Here is a 6556-nt window from a genome sequence, read left to right on the forward strand (position 1 = left end):
CTCTCTCCCGCTCTCTTTGCTGCTGCCCCCCAACTTGTGCTTTTTCTGTCTCTCTCAAAAGTGAATAAGTAAACTTAAAAAAAAGAATGAGGTCAGTGAATGTGAAGCCTTACATTAATTGAGCCAGGAGTTGGATGGTGTGTAATATTTGCTATTGATGCAGTTTCCAGGGTCTTCAGATGCCTCTAGTATCTTTGTCTTTTATGTTGTCTTTGATTTCCCCCAAGAACTTCCTAACGTTGTGCCTTGCCATTCGTTCAGCTGCATCCGCTGTTTTTATCCCGGAGTCTTTGATGTGGTGGTAAGAAGTAGGGGATGGGAAGTATCCTGTCCTCTTTTGATTAAATCTCAGTCTCTTAGTAGCTTGTGTGCCTGGGATTTGACTTTCCTAAGTGTATCTTGGCTTTTGTTTTCCTTTCCCACTCTGGGTGAGACAGGAAGCCTAGAGGGGCCACCAGGTGGGTAAATTGCCCTTACTTCTAGGTGAACTAAGGTACTTATTTATTTATTGGAGAGCAAGCTGTCCTCATGGAAAACATTCTGGGCATATTTTTGAATGGCTGCTTCTCCCTACCAGAACCATGAGGGGCTTTCTTGCCTCTTCACCATGAGAATTCTGTGGCGCTCCTGGAGGCATAACCCACATAAAACTAAAGCCTTCGGGATTTTTTTTGCTCTTAAGCTGGTCCACATTCAGGCTTTGGTTGTTTGCGAATATTACCATTTTAGTGTTCCTACCTGTGTCTGGATTTCTGCTCCAGTTAAGCTGATCGGGTCTGTGATTCTCTGATCTGGGGCACATAAGGAATCTTCCTGCTCCCTCAGAATTCTGGGAGAATATTTTCCATATGACCTCAATTCTCTGATGGGTTTAAGAAAAGCCATTAACTTTGTTTAGTTTATTTTCTTTTTGTAAAAATGGGACTCATGCCTCTCAAGCTCTTCATGTGACTGATCTGAAACCAGAAATATGGATAAGAGATTTACTAAATAGCCATCACATTTGGGTTAGAGGAACAGCATAGACAATACTTACCTGATTCATGATTACAGTTTTACTTTAAAGTTATATATTGTCATGCAATCACATCGATATAGTAAAGTGAATTTGTAGAGCTCTCACAACTAATTCAATTAAGTTGATCCCCAAATCTCAAATACTGACATTCTGATACCACTCAACATACCTAGCTTGATTCTTGGATCTTCCAAATTAGGGGTAATTATTATTTAGCTTCATTTGATAGTTTATACTACAGGCATACATATGTAGCCTCCAAAATATTTAAAATAACACACTATTCTGTGCTTGTTCCAGGGTGTATATGACCCATCTCCGTTTCTGTTGTTACACAACGGAGAAAAAAATCATTAACCTGGCCTGTCGTGAAGAACAGCTGGTAACCTTGTCTGCCAAATACGCCATAGATAAAAGTGGCTAAGGACAGCTTTTGACCAAATAAGTTGTAACTTCCAACAAATACAGAATACACTCTCTGTGCTGAATAAATACCCATGTTCTTATTTCTATTTATACCCCATTCACTTAGCAACACTTTCATTACCCATCTGAATTCATTGGAGATTTGATTGAACGTTCTATTCTTAAATTGTAAGCAGTAACCTAATGTCAAACTCAGAAATGCGGGGTGAGGGGCGCCTGGATGGCTCAGTCAATTAAGCGTCTGACTTCGGCTTAGGTCATGATCTCGCAGCCCGTGAGTTCGAGCCCCACGTCAAGCTCTGTGCTGACAGCTCAGAGCCTGGAGTGTGCTTAGGATTCTGTGACTCCCTCTCTCTCTGCCCCTCCCCTGCTTGCACTCTGTTTCTCTCTCTCTCTCTCTCAAAAATAAATAAGCATTAAAAGGTTAAAAAAGAAACATTTAAAAAAATGCAGGGTGAGTAGAAAAGTCATTACCAAAAGTAAGATTTGCATCTGTTTTGCAGTGTTGTTCCCACAGTCAGACTCTGACAATTCATCCTATACTTGATCTTCTCTCTCATCCAAGGCAATTGTCCATCTGCTCCCATAGCTTTGGCTTTAAGATAACACAAATGGTATTTCTTAAATGTGTATACTGCTTTGTATTCTATGCCACATTGCAGAACATGTACAGTGCACTTATCTACACGGATGAGTAAAATATACACCATGGCCTGGCCTGGGACCTGTAGTTTACTTTTCATTCATACACACAAAAAAGATGTGAGTGCAGTTTGCTCTTTTATCATTTTTAGTTTGAGTGCGATGAGTAAGACACTTTCAGCCTGAAGGTAATCGGGAACTAGGCTCCCAGACTGTGTTTCGGTTTTCACATTTGTTCATAGGACACATACGCGATAGCCCACAGTGGCAGAATAGAGTCATTTATGCAATTATTCTTATTTTTAAATTCATAGTCTCATAGCAGGCAGTGTTTTAGCAAATTTTGACATAAATATTTTGGAGGTATAGGTGACACTTAACACCAATCTTGATGCCAAGATTAGGAAAGGGTTTTTTTTTTAATGTTTACTTATTTATTTTGAGAGAAAGAGAAAGAGACAGACAGAGAGAGAGCGTGCGTGCTCAAGCGGCAGAGGGGCAGAAAGAGAGGGAAAGAGAGAATCCCAAGAAGGCTCTGTGCTGTCAACATGGAGCCCAAGATGGGGCTCAAACTCACAAACTGTGAAATTATGACCTGAACAGAAACCAAGAGTCCAAAATCAAGAATCTGACACTTCACTGACTGAGTCACCCAAGAGCCCCAACATTAGGCAAAGTTTTGAGCAGGATGACCTAGAAGATGGTTCCTCTGGTTTACCTGCTGCCTAAGGTAGGGTACATTGGATTTAGTACTCAGTTACTTGCTATATTTAGCCTACTCTGAAAACTTCCTGTGATTGTTTGGCACATAAGCCTTATTTCCTGGGTCAAAAGATATAATACTCTTTTGTGGTAAATGTACAGAATGCTTTAGCCATTTTACTCATCTTCTTCGTAAGAACTTAACTCTGGAAAACTTATTTTGGTGATCGTACAATTAAGAAAATAAAAGGTTCCATAGAAGAAGGTAAAATAATCTGAAGGCAAACAACTCTGATGTTTTGCTGAGTAGCACCAAAAAATGTCAAGGAAGCTACTTGATAGTATTTGTGAAATGTTCAGAAAACTTTAAATCCTTCCTATGTATAACATGCCAGAATGTATTTATTACTCTTACCTTTTTGAAGTCTCCCCTTTGCTAAAGGAAGGTAAGCTCTGGGAACTGTTTTTCTTTGAATTACTTTCCAGCAGTATTCCACTTGGATTTTGTTAGTAAGAGGCATTTGGCATTTAAGCAAGATGTAAAGATGAAAGACAAAGGGAAGCTATTAAGCTCTGATTCTTACACTGTAACTGATTTGATTAACGGATCATATTCTGCAATCCACAGTATCACATAGGTGTATGAAATGAGAGAGAGTAGGTTCCTTTCCCTGGATATTTACATCAAAAATAATGAATTTTCAGGGGCTCCTGGGTGGCACAGTCGATTAAGCGTCCGACTTCAGCTCAGGTCGTGATCTCACAGTTGGTGGGTTCGAGCCTGGAGCCTGCTTGGGATTCTGAGTCTTCCTCTCTCTCTGCCCCTCCTCCACTTGCTCTCTCTCTCTCTCTCTTTCTCTCTCTCTCTCAAAAATAAATAAACTTTAAAAAAATAATGCATTGTCAGAAATTGTGAGCTTATGTTATGCATAGGTGGGTACATTTGTTCATTGTAAGATCCTTGAAAATATAAGTGAAACTAGTCAAGTTTAGAATTGCCAAAGGTAGTCAGAATCTTCCAAATGCCTGAGAGAATCTGGCTCTCTACCTAGAGCTGAAGCTCTCCCAGGAAACAAAACTACAGCTGGAATCCTGACTGGGGATGACCCCCCGACTACTGTTCATGATCAGTAGTTAATTGACTTTAGTCTCTGGTACCAGAAACAGTGAAGGTATAGTGACAAATCTTTTGTTTGAGCTGCCATTTGAAATGTGTTACTGAAGGGGATCTGAATATGCCTTAAATTTGCCACTTTTGGAATGTGAATTATTTTGAGCTGATGGCTATTGAGAATTAACAGGCTCAGAAAGGAGTCTTCTCAGAGCTTCCCTTATCTGATGAGAAGCAGAAATTTCTGAGGAATGAAGACTGTCATAAATCCCCTCTCCAGAGGACTTTTATGGCCATAGAGAAGACACAAAACAGTGAAATGATTCTGCACAAACAAAGCTTCATAAAGTCACCCTTATTTTACATTAGTTTCACCGTATACTTAACCCTCCCACAATGTATTGTCCATAGGAGCCCCCAACCCCCCTTTCCTTTATCTAGTTACTTCTCCAGAATTTATCGCCCTTTGCTAAAATGGTATGTAAGCTCTCAGGTCTAACCACCTCTTTGGATTTTCACTTCTTTTCTGTGAAATCCCCTTGCATAAAAAAAACATTAACATCAACGAAATTTGAGTGCCCTTTATTCTGTTAATCTGTCTTTTGTCAATGTATTTCATAGGCTCTGGTCATTAACATTAACAGAATAGAGGAGAGGTTTTCCTTCCATTTATTACCCCATAGAAAGAAATGAGTAATGATATTTATCTCTTTGCAAGATGAAAAATTATAAGATGAGACAAAATGACATTACAAGATTTTTAAAGTTGGGAATAAAATTATTCATGAAATGTTAAAAAAACCCTTATTTTATAAATTCTTAGTTGATTCAAGAATCCAGTCTTGCCCATATAATCCTTATTCCTCCATATATTCTCATTTCTGGATTTTTATGAAATGGGATAAAGGCATGGGTGCCCTAATTCAAAGCAGACTATGAAGGAGTGGCAGAAGGGAAACACTATTGGAAATATTTTTGTGCCAGCTCAGACAAGATTTGAAAATTTAACTTTGATACTCACTATTTAGTGTGTCTCATTTTACCTTATTTTATTGTTTTTCTGGGAAAGCATAATTTAAAACATATTTGCCTCTATTACAGTCAGTTACAATAACCAATCAACTTTGAAAACAAAAATCAACCCAAACTCGCATAATAGCTGAGTGAATTTTTTCCCCTTGGGATATATATTTGAAGTGTTCTATGATTATTGCTATCTAACAGGTAGAAGTAAACATTGTCTTGCCAAAAAACAAAAAAAAATGTTTTTTTATCTTTCTGCAAATTCTGATCTGAACCTTCAGTTTCTAATCTTTTTCTTCCATCCAAAACAAAGCAAAACCAAAAAGACCCAATAACAATGCTAAACGCACAGCAGTGGTTCAATAAATACCCAATTGTTTATCTTTAGTATAAAATTTAAATGATATTAATGCTGATGTTGTACCTTCATTTTTATTTTTTGCAACTGCCTTTATTGCTTTGATATACTAGTTACTCAAACATGTATTTTGAATTGGAATAAATTACGATTTCTTTAGCTAAGCACATCCTAATCTATTACTTAAGACACATTTAATATTCATATGAATATGTCCTTTTTGTGAATTTGCAGTTTTATATGTATTTTTCTTTCTTCATTTGAACGTACTGCTATATTCATCAGGACAACTGCTGAGGGGTGCCTGGATGGCTCAGTCAGTTGAGCGTTGACTCTTGATTTCAGTTCTGGTGATAATCTCATGGTCATGAGATTGAGCCCTGCATGAGGGCTCTGCACTGAGAGTGGAGCCTGCTTGGAACTATCTCTCTCCCACTCTCTCTTCCCCTTCCTCACTCTCTCTCTCTCTTTCTTTCAAAACAAATAAGTAAACATTAAAAAAAAAAAAAAAAGAACAGCTGCTGATTTTTAAAGGGAAGGGACCTTTGTATGTATATTATTGACTGAGAAAGCTTTTATTTAAAATAGGAATACCTAAGTGAAAATGGAAGAAATAATAGTAATAAACACCTCCAGATGATCTCGGACATTTAAGAATATACATTGCAATTGCTTCACTTTACTTATGTCAAGACTGGATGACTAAAGAATATGATCTGGAGTCTGTTCAAGGAAAAGAAAAATCTCTTATGTCAAACATTTTTCTAACCTTTGTATTTTTCAGTATAGGTATCTAGACTATATTGCCTTTTGTTTTCCATCTATGGTCTTTGGATGTTCAAGGATACTTGCTTTGGGGAAATGGAGAGCTAAACTGCTAATAGTTTGGAGCTGGCATCCACAAAAAAGTGATGGAAAGGTACAGAGAAGAATGTAGAAAATAAGAAACCAAGAAGAATGTGGCCACATAGAATTCCCATAGTAGTAAATGGTCAGTGATTTTGAAAATAGTGAACTCCTTGAGGTCAGGGGTTACATCTTAATTATCTCTTTTCCTCTAGTTCCTAACCAAGTACTGGCCTTTGTCTAGGACCTAAGTAAATGTTGAAATGAGTCAACCAAGTTAGCCTATTGCATTTATACAATGGCCTTATTTGTTCAATAGTATTTCCTATTTACAAATGATGATATCAAGGCTCAAAGATTTAATTAACATAGGCAGGACTGGGAAGGATTGGGATTTAAACGTAGTCTCCAGAAATCTGAAAACTCATAA

The sequence above is a fragment of the Herpailurus yagouaroundi genome, unplaced genomic scaffold (assembly GCF_014898765.1).
Source record: "Herpailurus yagouaroundi ecotype Mexico unplaced genomic scaffold, PumYag 530, whole genome shotgun sequence".
In the NCBI taxonomy this organism is placed as follows: domain Eukaryota; kingdom Metazoa; phylum Chordata; class Mammalia; order Carnivora; family Felidae; genus Herpailurus; species Herpailurus yagouaroundi.